This window comes from Artibeus jamaicensis, unplaced genomic scaffold (genome assembly GCF_021234435.1).
Source record: "Artibeus jamaicensis isolate MK-2021 breed Jamaican fruit bat unplaced genomic scaffold, CSHL_Jam_final contig_354, whole genome shotgun sequence".
Classification (NCBI taxonomy): Eukaryota; Metazoa; Chordata; class Mammalia; order Chiroptera; family Phyllostomidae; genus Artibeus; species Artibeus jamaicensis.
This window is the reverse complement of record NW_026521803.1, coordinates 35,748,840-35,763,590: the sequence shown is the minus strand read 5'-3', so window position 1 is coordinate 35,763,590 and position 14,751 is coordinate 35,748,840. Positions and strand designations below refer to the sequence as shown.

The 14,751-nt window shown below is 43.6% G+C and overlaps 1 long non-coding RNA gene across 2 annotated transcripts; it reads left to right on the top strand.

Moving 5' to 3' along the window:
- The first annotated feature begins 3,715 nt into the window (after positions 1-3,715).
- On the top strand, positions 3,716-13,656 carry LOC119054139 (uncharacterized). 2 transcript variants are annotated; one of them, XR_008391385.1, is made up of 3 exons: positions 3,716-3,915; positions 10,187-10,450; positions 10,780-13,656. It is a non-coding gene; the product is annotated as an uncharacterized LOC119054139 (long non-coding RNA). The 2 variants fall into 2 exon arrangements; XR_005083456.2 differs by having other exon boundaries at positions 3,717-3,900.
- The last annotated feature ends 1,095 nt before the right edge of the window (positions 13,657-14,751 follow it).

Below are 14,751 nucleotides of genomic sequence, written 5' to 3'. Positions count from 1 at the left end.
TTTTGCTTTGTTTCCTGAGTTATGGTACCCTGAATAAGGGCAGGGGGAGAAGGGAGCACTGTGTGCGTAGGTGGATATCCTAAAGGACTCTAATATTTTAATGAAGATGTTAGGTCACTACTTTAAGTCTGTATAGCATTAAATAAACATTTCCTTTCCTTTTCACAAATCTCTGGCATTGAGAGATGCCTTTCTGATTGGCAGCGGACAATCGAGCCCAGTAGGGGGTCCAGACTATATTAGTATACCATCCTTGGGGAGTAGTATACAAACACAGCGGGGGGGGGGAGTCCTGTGTTTGTTCTGTAACACTACTAAGTGCTTTATGTAACCTACAAGGTAGGTGCTATAGTTATTCCCATTTCAAAGAAAAGTGAAAAACGCAAAAGGTGAAGATCTTCATACCTGGCTCGATTCTAGAGCTTATGTGCTTAATCAGAAATAGAAATTATCCATTAAGTCCTCTCCACTTAGAGAGAGTCCACATTTTGTTTGTGCTCTCTTAAAAATGTAGAAATACATACCCATCATTCCACAAATGTTTGGCAAGTGCCCAATGCATGTCATGTCATACATGTGCAAGAAACTAGGGCTGTGGAGTGAAACAGACATGGGCCTTGATTCCTAGAGATTCATCTAACTGGGAGACAGATGTTACATAATAGATGCAGAAATCACTACTGAAGTTCAACTGGGACAAAAAGCCAAGAAGGTATATAGAGTGAGAAGTGAGAGTAGCGGGCATGGGGGTGGGGCTTATGAGGGGTTGGGAGAGCTGGGTCAACTTTGCATTGAATGCTTACCAAAGGCCAGGCATCGTTCTAAGCACTGTGTATACGAGGTCTGTCCAGAAGGTACTCAGCCATGTCATATGAAAAACAGTGACATTTATTGAAGAAGATACAAGATACAAAAGACACTGTACATAGGACAGTGATGCCTCAGACCCCTTCCAAGTAGGCACTTTGGGTCCTCACACAGTTCTCCCAGTTGCCATCAGCTGCCCTGTCATATTTTCCTGAATCTCATTGATGGTCTGAAATCTCTTCCCTTTCAAAGATGACTTTAATTTTCAGAAAAGGCAGACATCCCAGGGCTCCAAATCTGGGCCGTAGAGGGGCTGAGTCACCTGGGTGATTTGATGTTTCACCAAAAACTCTGTACAAAATGTGATGCATGAGAGGACAGGTTGTGGTGATGAACTGCCGGTCACCAGTTGCCCATCGCTGCGGCCTTCTGAATCATCAGAATAGTTTCCATGGAGGAATGTTCAAGCCTAATGCAAAATTTGACAGAGCTGTTGCTCTCCTCAGTCATTTTGAACACAATGGCCACAGAGTACACGTGCTCACTCAATGGCATCTGCCACCCCCACTGACTAGTACAGCGAAGTCATCAGTGTTCAAACATGCGCACTCCAGTCTCTCTCCATGGCTGCCAGGTTACATCGATGTTGTGCAAACCATTCTCATTACATTGACAGTGGCTGGATGTTTTCTGGACAGACCTCATATGTTTGCTACTTTATGTATGTTCCACTGCAGTCTTTGAGCCAGGTGCTACTGTTGTCTCCATTTGCAAAGGAGCAAACTGAGCACAGATAGGTCAAGTAACCTGCCCAAAGCTGTGCACGAAGATGAGACTTGCCCTGCTAGTGCTAAGGCTAACGAGGGGTTCTGACTGGCTTTCCCAGAGAAAACACCTAAAAACAACCTAAATAAATGTATATATTTTAAAAACTTCTTGAAAACACTTAACAGTTGACATGATGATGAAGAACTAACAGGCTAAAATCTAAGTAAAGGCAGAAACCCAGATAAATAAGCAGAACACGGAGGGTGCTCTTTCACTGAGGATGCTTTCTGAGTTTGAACTTTAGTTGTTGAGGCCTCTTGGATAAAGAGCCACAAAGAACAAAGCCCAGGAGTCTAGTAGAAGACCTTCCATGAATAACCTTGGGACCCTTAATGTCTAATAATGAACCAGAAATAACCTAATCCTCCTACCCTCATCCCCAGGGAAATTCTTCTTGGACCACAGCATATCAGGAGGAATTAAACCTCTGGCCAGAGAAGCTGTAATAGAAAACAAGTCTTCCCATGGATTTGTGGCCCAAATTCTCATTATCTGGTAGACCAGTAAAGCTCAAGCTATGACTTCACCTTAACATTTTCCTAGGCTGTTAATGTCTTCAGGAATCTGACAGGAGCTGATATAAATCTCAGAGAATCAGACTTCCATCCTGGGTACCAAATCATCCCTTTAAATAAATGCCTAAGGAAAATGCATGACTTAGACGGTAATGAATGAATGAATGAATGAATGAATTGTACATTCAAGTAAACTAGATACCATGAACAAGAACCAACAGTGAAAACAGAGGGGAGAACAGGCCTATAAAATTTCAGATGTTAAAATTACCCCCAAAAAGTTATTTTTAAAAGTACCAAACTTACTACATCAAAACCAAATAGACACACTTGAGTATATTGTCAAGGAACAGAAAACAATACCAAAAGCTGAATTACAGATGTTTTAAAAAGTGAGATATACTTGACATATAACATATAACATTAAGGTGCACGGCACATTGATTTAATGCATTTACGTTGCAATACGATTGCTGTTGTGCTATCTAACACAATAGTCACATAAATTTTATAATTTCCTCTGGTGGTGGGAAAAATTAACATAAAAGATTTTAAAGCTAAAACTTACATAAATAAAAAATTCAACGATTGCAATAAAAACTCAATGGACCCTTAATCATTACATTAGGCATGTCTAAAGAGAGAATTAGTGAACTGGAAGACAAATCTGGAGAAAGTAGGCAGAAATTAGCACAGAGAGAGATGGGAAATAGAAATGAGAAATGAAAAGATACAGAAGACAGAGTTAACAGGTCTCACGGAGTGTCAGGAGTGGAGAGTGAGACTGGGGCTACAATACGGAAGCTTGATCTTATCTTGAGAGCAATAAGAAACCACTGAAAAACTTTAAGTAGAGCATTGAGTAAGGTTGTTAGGAAACGTGATGCTTATTCATTGCTCAATTTCAGGGGCAAAGGAGCTGAAATGTAGCTGCTGTTCTATTCACGAGGACACGTGCCCAGGGAGGCACTGCTACTGCCCAAGGAAAGGGGAGCATTTCTCTGATTCCCACAGAGACCCTGCCCGGCTGTGACACAGTGGGTGTCTGGCTTTTCTCTTGGAGAAAATGGCTTCCTCAAAGAAAAGTGGTACCAGATCAGTTTTCCCATCATTTCTGCAGAGGTCAGGTTTCCAGACTTTTCTTCTCCTTACGTGGCCAAAGGTCACATTATTAAGAAATAATTAGCACACAGCCATATTATTTGTTTCGTGTGAAATTGATTAAAACCCACTTTTGTCCTTAATCAGACTCTGCCTTATGCAGAGTTCTGCAATTGTCTTCTTTCTCAGCTGTCTGCGTTCTCTTCTCACCCCACCTGTATACACTTTGGAGTGGGAAAGGGAACTTCATCTTCTCGGGCATCTTGCTGGAGTATGTAAGGCAATATGGGCCTTGCTTTGCACTCTGAAGCGTGTAACCTGTTGTCTCTGACTACGATATCCAAAAGATCATCACTGTCCCTGACCCTGTGTGTTCCCTGAAATTCCTGCTGAAAGAGCAGTTTGGTATTTCATCAGCTCACACATCATATTCCATGTGTTTTGCTGAATGAGAGATGGTGGTTAATGGCTCAACCTGACATATGACGAAAGAGGAACTATTGGGGTGGAGGTAGTTTATAACCCTTACAGGAGGAATCAGTGGTAGGAAATAAAGACATTAATGTGTTGCTGATCGTATGGAAGGAAAGTACAGCAGGAAGTTGAAGTTCGTTCTGCTGTCTATCAGGAGAGAGAAGCTGAGATCCAGGTAAGGAGTTGGATGGTAAGTCAGCAGGAATGGCATTAAACCTGCGAAGTCCTGGGTCTTGGAGAAGGAGTCAGAGAAACGCCTGCTGAGCTAGGCCAACCCGAGAGAACCCACACTACCCCGAGCATCCAAATCATCCAGGCCACGCTCCTGGGAAAAATCTGGGGCGGGGGTGGCGGGGGACATCTGATCATAAGATCGAAAAGACTGCAAGCATTTGCATGTCAGGAAAGAAAAAAATCTTATTTACAGCAAATCAGGAGAAATTTATAGCTTCTTCTGGGAACTGCAGGGAAGAGAGATGTTTCAAATGAAAAAGGGATGGTGAATTGAATTAATTACACAGCACCCATTAGTACTAATTAAAGATGTGTAATGCATCATTGGTATTTTCTTATTTCAAATGTCTCAGCTGCTTGTTTTCTCTCTCTGAACACAGAAAATATTAATCAAGGCTTCTACGGAATCACTTTAAATTTTGGAATCCAATTCTCCTCTTACTATGTAGCTGAAAGTGCTTAACCTCCTAATCTCCCATTTATGGGGAAATCCTGACCCTTATTCTTATAGCTGGAGTTTCATTGTATTTATGTTTTTAAAGAAAAGCTGGTTAAATCCATCGCTAAGATATTTGTAAGTAGGTTCATCTGTCCCCATCGGTCACTCCACTTCCCCAAAAACAACAGAAGGATAAGCTGAACCTACAACTATTGGGTCCTGTTACAAGTGACAGAGAAAAAATGCTGAGCAAGACACAGACTTGTTCTTTTAAGAGCTACAGCTCTGAAAGGGAAATAGACACAAATAAGCCCCATAATTCAACATGGTACATTTCAAACAGATGATCATGTAATGTATAGATGGAGCACAGTGGAAAGAGTAATTCATTCACTTTTAAAGTATTTACTTGCACACAGATATTTATAGCAGCTTTATTCCTATTTGCCGAAATTTGGAACCAAGAGGTCCCTTCAGTAGGGGAATGGATAAAAAGGGGTACGTTCAATGGGATGTTATGCAGCACTAAAAAGAAGCAAGCTACGAAGCTTTGAAAAGACCTGGAGGAAACTTACATGCGTAGTACTAGGTGAAAGAAGCCAATCTGAAAAGGCCACATACTGTGAGACTCCAAACACACGACACTCTAGAAAAGGCGAGACCAGGGAGGCGGGACACAGATGAGTGCTTCCCAGGGTTTTGTGGGGAGGGAGGGATGAACAGGCAGAGCACAGAGCGTTTTTAGAGCAGTAAAACTACTCAGTGGGATAATATAAAAGTGGATTCGTGTTGTCATAAACTTGTCCAAACCCATAGAAAGTACAACACCAAGAGTGAACCTCATGTAAACTGGACTTCGGTTTACAAACGTGTGTCACTGCAGGTTCACAGGCCATAACACATGTTCCACTTTGGTGGGGGACACTGGCGAGTGTTGGAGTCTGTGTGTTTGTGGGGAGGGGTATATGGAAAATCTCTGGACCTTCCTCTCAATTTTGCCATGAACCTAAAACCGCTCTCAACAGTTTTTTAAATTGAATTTTTAGAAGTTTATTAAGTATGCACTGTATCCAGTGAGGCGCCTAACAAATCCAGTGCCTAACAAAACACTATGTTAGGCATTGAGGAATAAGAAACAAAAAATGCTCGTACCCTTTCTCTGGGTGGAGGTGGGAGCAAACTTGGGAAGAAAAAAAGGTTGAGGGTCTTCAGAAGGGGTAACAGCCATGACTGTCACTATGTAAAATCTCCTAACAGAGACCCCACCATCCAGGCCCAGCAGTGAGGGAGAAGAACTGAGGGAGGTGTGCCCACTGCCAGTCGGTTCGGTCCAGAGAAACCTCTGGCCCCAGGGGCTGGGATGTGTTGGGTCAGCCGGTTATTTTCCTCCTGATGTCCCAGAACACTCTGCAAGAACACGAATTAGGTTCACTTTCATCAGAGGTCACTGGCAGGGTTTCCAGCAAATGTTTAACCAGCAGGTTTGCATTTTAGCAGCAATGCAGTTGCCATAACCCCTCCCTGCCATCAGATTTGCTGATCAGAGGTCAATAGTAGTTTGAGGATAGTTATTGATTGATGGAGTCAAATATTCCTTGGTCCTGGCCAAACACTGATTCCGTTCCTCATCCAGAATAACTGATATAATGTAGTTACTACCTGGAGACAGGGATTCTTCTCAGAATTATTATATAATAGAATTGTTAACACAGTGTGTATGGTGCTGATTTCTGACTTCATTCAACTCCCAGATTAGTCACCTTTCAAAGAACATGTTAACTTTGCCACCATCCCAGGCAGTGTTTACTCTGGGATCCACGATGTGTCAAAACTGCCAAGGCGGAGCTGGAAGCCTGCAGGTTAAAGAGGCTTTGGACGGGGAGGAGCTGGAGGAATGCAGCGAGGAAATGGTAAAGTCACATGCTTGACGTCCAAGGGCAACACTTTGGCTTTGGAAACCTGACTCAGGATTCCTGGCGAAGCCCATACGGGCCTGCCTCTCAGGATTTTTTCAGGAGGAGGAGACTTCGGCGGCTCCAGTCAATGAACTGTGCAGTGCAGACAATTTCTTCCCAGAGATGAGGAGTAAAAGGGAGTAAGATGTGTGATCTGCGTTTTTATTAATAGCATCCACTGAGCACACCAAATGTGTGACATGCGTGTCACTCAAATCTCTTCACTCAAACTATCCTTCCAAATTTAGATGGAAAAAAGAAGTTTTCTGCCAGAAGCTCATGACAACCAAAGCCTCGGTTTATACCAGAGGAAGCTGATCCTCAGAAAGGTTAGGTTTTTTGCGAAGGCCACACATGCAACAATAGAGCACTGAGCTGCAAGACCTCCCAGCTGGTCCACCCACCGTGTAGCCCTGGCTGCTGCCCGCTGCTGAGCTCACGAATGAAGGACTGCAGACTGCTGCTTCTCAAACTGCACCTGCCTGCATGTCCCTGGGGGGTCTCGTGAAAATGAAGATTCGATTCAGCAAGGCTGGGGTAGATCGAGATTCGCATTTCTGACAAGCTCGTGGAGGTGCCGAGCTGTTGTGTGTGACCACGATGAGTTCTCAGGCTGTAGATGGTCGTGTGGTCTGTACACTGCCGTCCCCAGCGCATTATCGTCATCATAGGCAGCGCCTTTTTCTAGCTCCTCAGGTATGGATTTTGAACTAGTTGTAGTATTATATCAAGTGTTGAACCTGCTGCATGCTTGTGTTCTGCGATAATCTTTAAGAGATTCATTTATAGAATAGCCTCTTAGGGAGATTTTTAAAGCAACTTTAGGGAATTTCTCCTCTAGTATCATTCCTGCCCACTGTTGAGACATGTCACCATGTACCAGAGCTAAGGACCAAAATGCAGCAGCTGAAGGCAGAACACTGTCCTGGTGTAAGCACAACATTGAGGGACAAAAGTCTTAAATATGTTCTGGGTCAACACTGAGATGAGTTTTCTAGAGAGGCAGCAGAGCGGAAGTGGTTGTGAACTTGGACTCAAAAACTCCTGGATTCCAGTGTTCTCTGCCTCTCCCCTGTAGCCAGATTTTGAAAGGGAGTGGTCAATCCGGAAGGTCCCAAAAGTTCTAAAGTTTTATGGTTGGTTGGCTGGTGAGGAATAGCATTTTTTTTCTAGATTGCTTGCCAAAAAAATATGATGGAAATTTTTACCAAGGAAATAGCCAACCTTCCATTTGTATAACAGGAAGATTTTGACCAAAAGGACTGGCTATATAAACCGAGTAGTGGCTTCTCTCAGCTTGCTTGTTGCTATAGCAGAAAGAATTGTGGATTAGGAGACAAGAGACAGGCTGTGTGATATCGGACAAGTTACTTCACCTCTCTGAGTCTCGGCGGCATGGTCTGCAGAATGATGGGATCAGCATTCTCAGTCCATTTTGGTGCTAATCCATATCATAAATGGAAACCATTGCAAAATTTCACCTTTACCCGTTATGAAGGAAGCGGGTTCCTGATCACACCCTCTCTCTCTCTGGATGGAACAAATATAAACTCCTGAAGAACGTGTCTTTTCCTCTTCCCTTCCCTCCACTCTCCTTTGAATAGTTGGTGCAGTGAATGAATGAAAATACATGAATGACTGGACAAATGGATGATTGCTACCACAGGACAACGCACTGAGGTCAGTGCTGTCTTCGAGAATCTTCAGGAGCTGTGAGTCAGGACTCCAGGGGATGGCACAGGAGCTGTTGACCGGAGAGGCAGTAAAAGGCAGTTTGGGTCCCTGAACTCTTTTTTTTTAAAGTTTTTTTAATTTATTAATCTTAGAGAGAGAAAAACATTGATTTGTTGTTCCATCTTTTTATGCCTTCCTGACCCAGGATCAAACCTGCAACCTTGGCATATCGGGCTGATGCTCCAACCAGCTGAGCTATCTGGCCAGGGCCAGGTCATGGACTCTCAAAGTGTTACTTTGGATGCAAGATGAGGCAGGAAAGGGTGCTATTAGTAATGCTGCTATAATGTTAAGGGCTCCAAGAGGGGGAAAAATTAGCAAATTTGGGATCCTCATTAGTATTTATTTCAATCCCTAATTTTAATTTGAATTGGGAGTTAGGTTTAATCAGAAGTGTTTTCACAGGGAACCAAACCTGTGAAATTAGAACACATGTGGCTGCCAAGCTTGGTTTCAAGAGAAAAATTCAATCTTGCAGGGAGGCTATGAACATTTGGGAATTGTGGGCAGATATAATTAACAGCATCATAGGGGTTAGAGCAGGAAAGATCCTCTGTCCCACCCACTGTTTGTGGAGAAAGGAAGAGGAAATTTGCACCCGCAGCGAGTGATGCCAATGCCGGGCCCTCGGGCACGTGTTCTCATTCAGGGGCCTGGGGGGCGCCAGGGACCTGCCACTTACCCAGCTGCCTGGGGGATTCGTAGACACTGTCAGGTATGAGAGTCTAGCTTTGAACAATTATCAGTCGTTCACACATTCATGTGGATAGATTTCAATTTATTTTCTTACCATCGACTGTATTTATTTAAGAGGAAGAAGCAGAACCTGTGGTTAAATACAGGTGAGTATTTTGTAATGGTTCTGGTGAGAGATACGTTTAGAAAAAAACTGCACAGATGGGAAGGTGGAATGCATCGGGGAAAACCTCTTTATTACCGCTTTGTTAAAGATTAGCTTTGATTTAAAAAAATTTTTGAAAAGCTCAGAATGAAAACATCCTTTTAGAGGTGTTTCCCAACAAGGAGGAAATAGAAATGCTCTTTAAGCCACCTCACCAGTTCAACTAGAACCGGCTTCCCCTGGGGACTGGGAGGGGGGAGGGAGACCCCGGGAGACACTTTACAAAGCCGAACCTTCCACAGAGCTAGCGAATCTGTGAGCACAGCCAACTCCCCCCCTGCCCCCCGCAGCCTGTCTCTCTTTCCATTTTCCTCCCACTCCTGGGGAGACAGTCCTACCAGGAAGAAATTTATCAGGCATCCGGCCGCCTTCTTAGAATCACTCTGTTTCCTGATGCAAAAGATGGTTGTGATCGTTAGGTTGATACACAGACACCTTTCCAGGGTGGACTTTCCTACAATTGGCAGTAGCTTATACACAGGGTCCTTGGGAGAGCTGAGGAATTCATGCATTTTGTACGAATGAGCCAAGTCCCTCCCTTGGGACAAGCACTACTCAAGGAATAGAGCAGACATGAAATGCAATGTCTCTGTTCACTAAAAGTTTATAGTCCTGTCAGCGAGATAAAACAGACACATGGAAAACTAAGGGGAATATCATTCATTTAACAAGCTCCTACGCAGCGCTAACGGAGTCCAACTTCCAAATTCAGCTCCAGTGAAAAGTCCCGTTGGAAAAATTTTTTCCCAGATTATGTTCATAATTTTTTTCCATTTGGCTCTTAATGTGTAGCAGCCCTCCTTGATGCCATATCCTGGTAAGCAAATTGTAGACAAAGGGAGAGGAAATAAGTGTATTTTGCACGTGGGAGGCGTGGGAATTGTTGTGGCCAGAGGGCAAACAACAGACTGTATCTTATAAAGACAGCCGCCCAACAGCTATGCATACCCGCATGCTTTTCTCGTAACGTGACCACTACTCCTTCCTCTGAGGAGCGGGCTTGGCATTCTTCCCCCTGAACCTAGGCAGGAGCTGACATTGGCCTCCAGCTGACAGTCTGCCAGAAGCCCCGCCTGTCAGTCTTACAGCGCAAGCGCGTGAATTCTGCCAAGTACTTGACTGAGTTTACAGGCTTATTTCCCCCAAGCTGAGCTGCCAAATGAGAGTGCGTACAGCCCAGCCAACACTTTAATTGCAGCCTTGTGAGACCTCAAGTGGAGGACCCAGTGAAGTCGTGTCCAGACTCCTGACCAGCAGGACCTGAGACTAATGTATGCTGCTTAAGTCACTAACTTTGAGGTACTCTGCTGTGCCGCAACAGGTAACAACGCACCTGGGTACACTGAAGTCACTGTGCTGGAGAGATCCCACAGAAAGGCCACAGAGAGCAAGAGACACAGCCCAAGGAGCCCTCGCTACCCCTGCCCCCGCCCTTTGAGTGTCAGCCAGCGTCAACCACCAGGTATGTAAGGGGGCCCTCAGATGATTCCAGCGCCCACACTTTGAGCCCTCTCAGATGATGCTGAGTTGAGCACAGACAAGCTGTCCCCGTTAAGCCATATCCAAACTAGATTCATGAACAAAATTAAAAACTGTTGTTTAAACCCACCAAATTCGGGGGCCATTTTTTAATACATCCATAGTAACCAGAACAGGTAGAAGCAGTTTCCCAGACTGACTCCCACTTACCTTCCCCTACCTTTTCTGGTATGTTCCCCTGACCTGCTATACCTGCTGATTGTGGCTTCTAGCCTCTTGGTATTGAGTAACCACCACATTCTTGCCTTTTAGCTTCCAGACCTTGGCTACGAGTCCGGCGACTTCCCAGTGTGCCCACATCCTGGATGCTGTTCCCACTTTGATCTACAGACCCCATCTCAGAGCGCAGGCTGGATGGAGACAGACCTACACAGGCAGCCTTCCCTCTTTTGTGCATTTATTGTAACATGTTTACCTGTTTCAATGTCTAGTTGCCCCAGCAGACCATGAGCTCCTCTGGGTCAGCACCTTTGTAATTCTGTGTCTAACTCAGGCTATAGAGGCTTCATTTGTTGAGTGAATGTATCTGTTATTGTTGTGATATGAAAGTTAAAGACCTATATGATAAGCCCTTTGCCCTGTAAGGACTTACCTAGTACTGAAAAATATGGCCCCAATTATAAATGCTGTGATTGGAAAGAAAATATTGGGTTGGCCAAAAATCTTTTTTTTTCCATAAGATGGCCCTAATAGTGCTTACTTGTCTTTAACTTCATTCAAAATGATTTTGTTAGATTGCATTGGAACAGCTGTCATATTAATGAGCATAAAAAATACTTAACCAAAATCATTGAATTTCGGCATAGCCATTTTAATATTGAAGATGGAAGAAAATGTGCAACATTTTTGGCATTTTATGCTTTATTATTTCAAGATGCAACTGAAATGCAAAAGAAGATTTTTGTGGTGTATGGGGGAAGTGCTGTGAGTGATCAAATGTGTCAAAAGTGGTTTGTGCAATTTCATGCTGGAGATTTCTCGCTGGACAATGCTCCACAGTCGGTAGACCAGTTGAAGTTGACAGCGATCAAACTGAGAACAATCAACATTATACCACACAGGAGATACCCAACATACTTAAAATATCCAAATCCATGAAGTTATTGGTAAAAATGAAAAACATGTCTTTCATTTGACGGACAAAGCTAAACAGACTTTTTGGCCAACCCACTAGTATTGGCTTGGAAGACTTCATAGAAGAGAAGAAACTTGAACTTGACATCAAGAAGGAATTTGTTGGATTTGGCTGAGAGCAGAGGAGACAGAGAGGCATTGGAAACTAGGAGAACAGCTCAACAAAATTACACAGGGGCGCAGGGAGGAGACAACTGGCGTTTCAAGGACCTTAAAGAGGTTTTCCCGACAGATCTTTCCTGGGGAGAATCAGGAGGAACAGCCTGTTGCTCCTACTGTCTTTTCATGGCCACTGGGTTTCACAAAGCACTTGCCTATCTGCTTTCCCTGATTCAATAATGTAGATAGGCTGCACACTGAGTACCCAGATTTATTCAGTAGTCAAAAAAATGTGAACCATTGTGTGGGTTATTTATTACTCTACATTGTTAGAGTGCCATGAATTCATTCCATATCAGTCCATACTGGGGGAAACTCCTATTCACCAATAAATAGATTAGTTTGACGTGTGAGGTAAGGTTTATAAATTGTAGAACTGGGACACTTAGATTTCTTAAGTATTGAGACTTGTGAATAAAATGTTGGATACCACAACTAAAGGTTTCCCACACCTCTTGGGACTTAAACTTCACGTAATCCTAGGTATTATAATGTTAATAATTCTGACCTCACCAGAGCTGCTCTTGGTATAATGAGAATAGCAAGTATGTGTGTTAACTTGGAAAAATCTGAGTTGCATAGTTGTTATGGCAACACATTCTAAACAACTTATGTCAGAGGTTTGCCATGACAGAAAAAGGGAAACAAGTCCATCATTACGGAATCGAGATATGTTAAGCTCAGTAACAAAGCAAAACACTTACACAGAAAGAATGACCCAGCCTCATGGTCTGGGGCAGGAAACCATTCACCTGGGTAGGAGGAGCCCAGGAACTGAGTAGAAAGACCTGAGCCAGCTTACCCGAGACAGGGAGACGTGTACTTATATTAGGATGGCAACGGCCAGTCAGGGTAATCAGTCGCTCAGTCAATTTCCCCAAATTAATCTTAAAATCCCAACAGAGATCAGTGTCCTGTCTGGAACCTGACAAGCAAACTCTAACATTTACTTGAAAGAGCAAAGGGCCAAAAAAAAAAGGGGGAAAGAGACAAATCTAGAGAACAAGATGGAATACTCTGCCCTATCTGGTAATGAAGACGTTTACAAGCCAAAGTGATCAATGGAGTGATGTTGGCAGGCACAGGCAAACGGACCAAGGGGACAGAATCAAAAGCACAGAAACTGACACAGAAGTGACAGATGTGACGCGTCAAAGCAACGGGAAAATATTTTTTAAATAAATCAATGGCACTGAAATGTTTGGTTTATTCATCTATAGGAGATGGTAGGAGTAGCTACAAAATGGGGAGAGATGCCGTTTCCAGTTGAAAGATGAACACATAGAGGTTTAATTCCATTACCGAAAGTAATTAAGTTCTGAGTGACTAAATATACAAATGAACAACGGCCAAACCACAGAAGAAACAGTTGACCGAGAACCTACAGCAACCTGCCCAGGAAACCAATCTCTTATCTACAATAAACAACCCAGAAAGCCAGGCTGCTATGAGCCAGACTTGCAGGAAGCCAGACTGTTATCTCCAGTAATAATCCAGGATGCTACACAATAAATTCTGCCACAAGCAGCCCCAAAAGGCCAGGGCTTGATTTAATGACACACAGCTTACCTAATGTCTGTCCCTACTTCCAACTCAAGATCGACCAAAAGTAAGCCAAATGCTTACCCAATCACATAAAACCCTCAGCCAGATGCATAGGATGCCTGCTTCTAGTTGGCCTCCCTGCAGCTTCCCAGGCCAACAGCTCCCAATCAGAGCACATCAAAGCCTTCCCTTTTTCCACTATAAAGCTTTCCGACTCCTCCGTCTGCCTTTGAGCTCCTGCCAAAATGCAAGTGATGGTGCTGACTCCCCTTCTGTAGCAAGCTCAGAATAAATAGCCTTTGCTTTTCTCATTTGGTTGGTCTTCATTTATTTCCACAGTGACTCAAAGAAGGATGAAAAGATAAAAATACAATAAAAATCTGGTGAAAGGGGAGAAGACAAAGTACATTTCTCACCTTCACGGTGAGAGTCAAGAGATACTATGTAAAGTGATAAGTCAGAAAAATAGATAAGTCAAGAAATAGGAGCACATCATATCTAGAGTTACGGAGAGGTACAAGAGCAGGTGGTCAAAAGTCGCCCTCCCGAGGAGGGGTGAGGGGGCACGGGTGCAGGGAGGATGATGTTTTCTTTTTCCTCCTGAGCCTTTTCAGCATTTTAACTTTTGTTTTCATATTGATTCTTTACTTTTCTCATTCAATGCATTTCTGGATTGTTGCCTTTTGCTCCTCTGGATAAGAATCCTACTTTTAAGAGGTAGGTGCACCTGAGGAAGTCAAAATCTTTGGCACTAACCTTGGCAAGGAAGACCCAGGCAATGGGAAAGACAGGAAGAGAGATGGAGGGCAGTCCCAGGGGCTGACCATGGAGGGGGGCCAGTCTGGGAAGCTGTGGGGTGTTGCAGGATGGGTATGGTGTGGGGCAGCCATGGCAGACATGACGGTCATGGTCATGGTTGAGGGACAGCAAGATGTTTAAAGTTTCCTAGTTCACACTTTCCCTGGGGACGTTTGTTATCTAGTCCAGCAAACAGACACACAGGGTGGGACCCACGGCAGTGGCTGTGATGGGAGAAGAAGGGGTAAATCTGCAGAGACAGGTTTGAACTAAGCAGGATCCCATACCAGGCGGCCGAGCAGGAACTGATCTAAAGTTCTTAAACAGACATTTTCTGAGCAGAACGTTAATCCACTTTCACTTACAGTCTAAAATAAAACTGTCTGTTCTACTTTATGGGTTTTTTTAATTGTAATTATTTAAGTGTCTGGTTATTTCCCTTTTATATAATTCGTGGGGGTGGGGTGGATGATGAATACTTCAGTAATGTCTGAAATGTTCCTTGCAGCTCTAAGTTAATAATTGAGTTGGTGTCAAGAGCTGACTGAGAAGGGGGAGGTCATAAAAGGCTGCTGTATTATTTAAGAA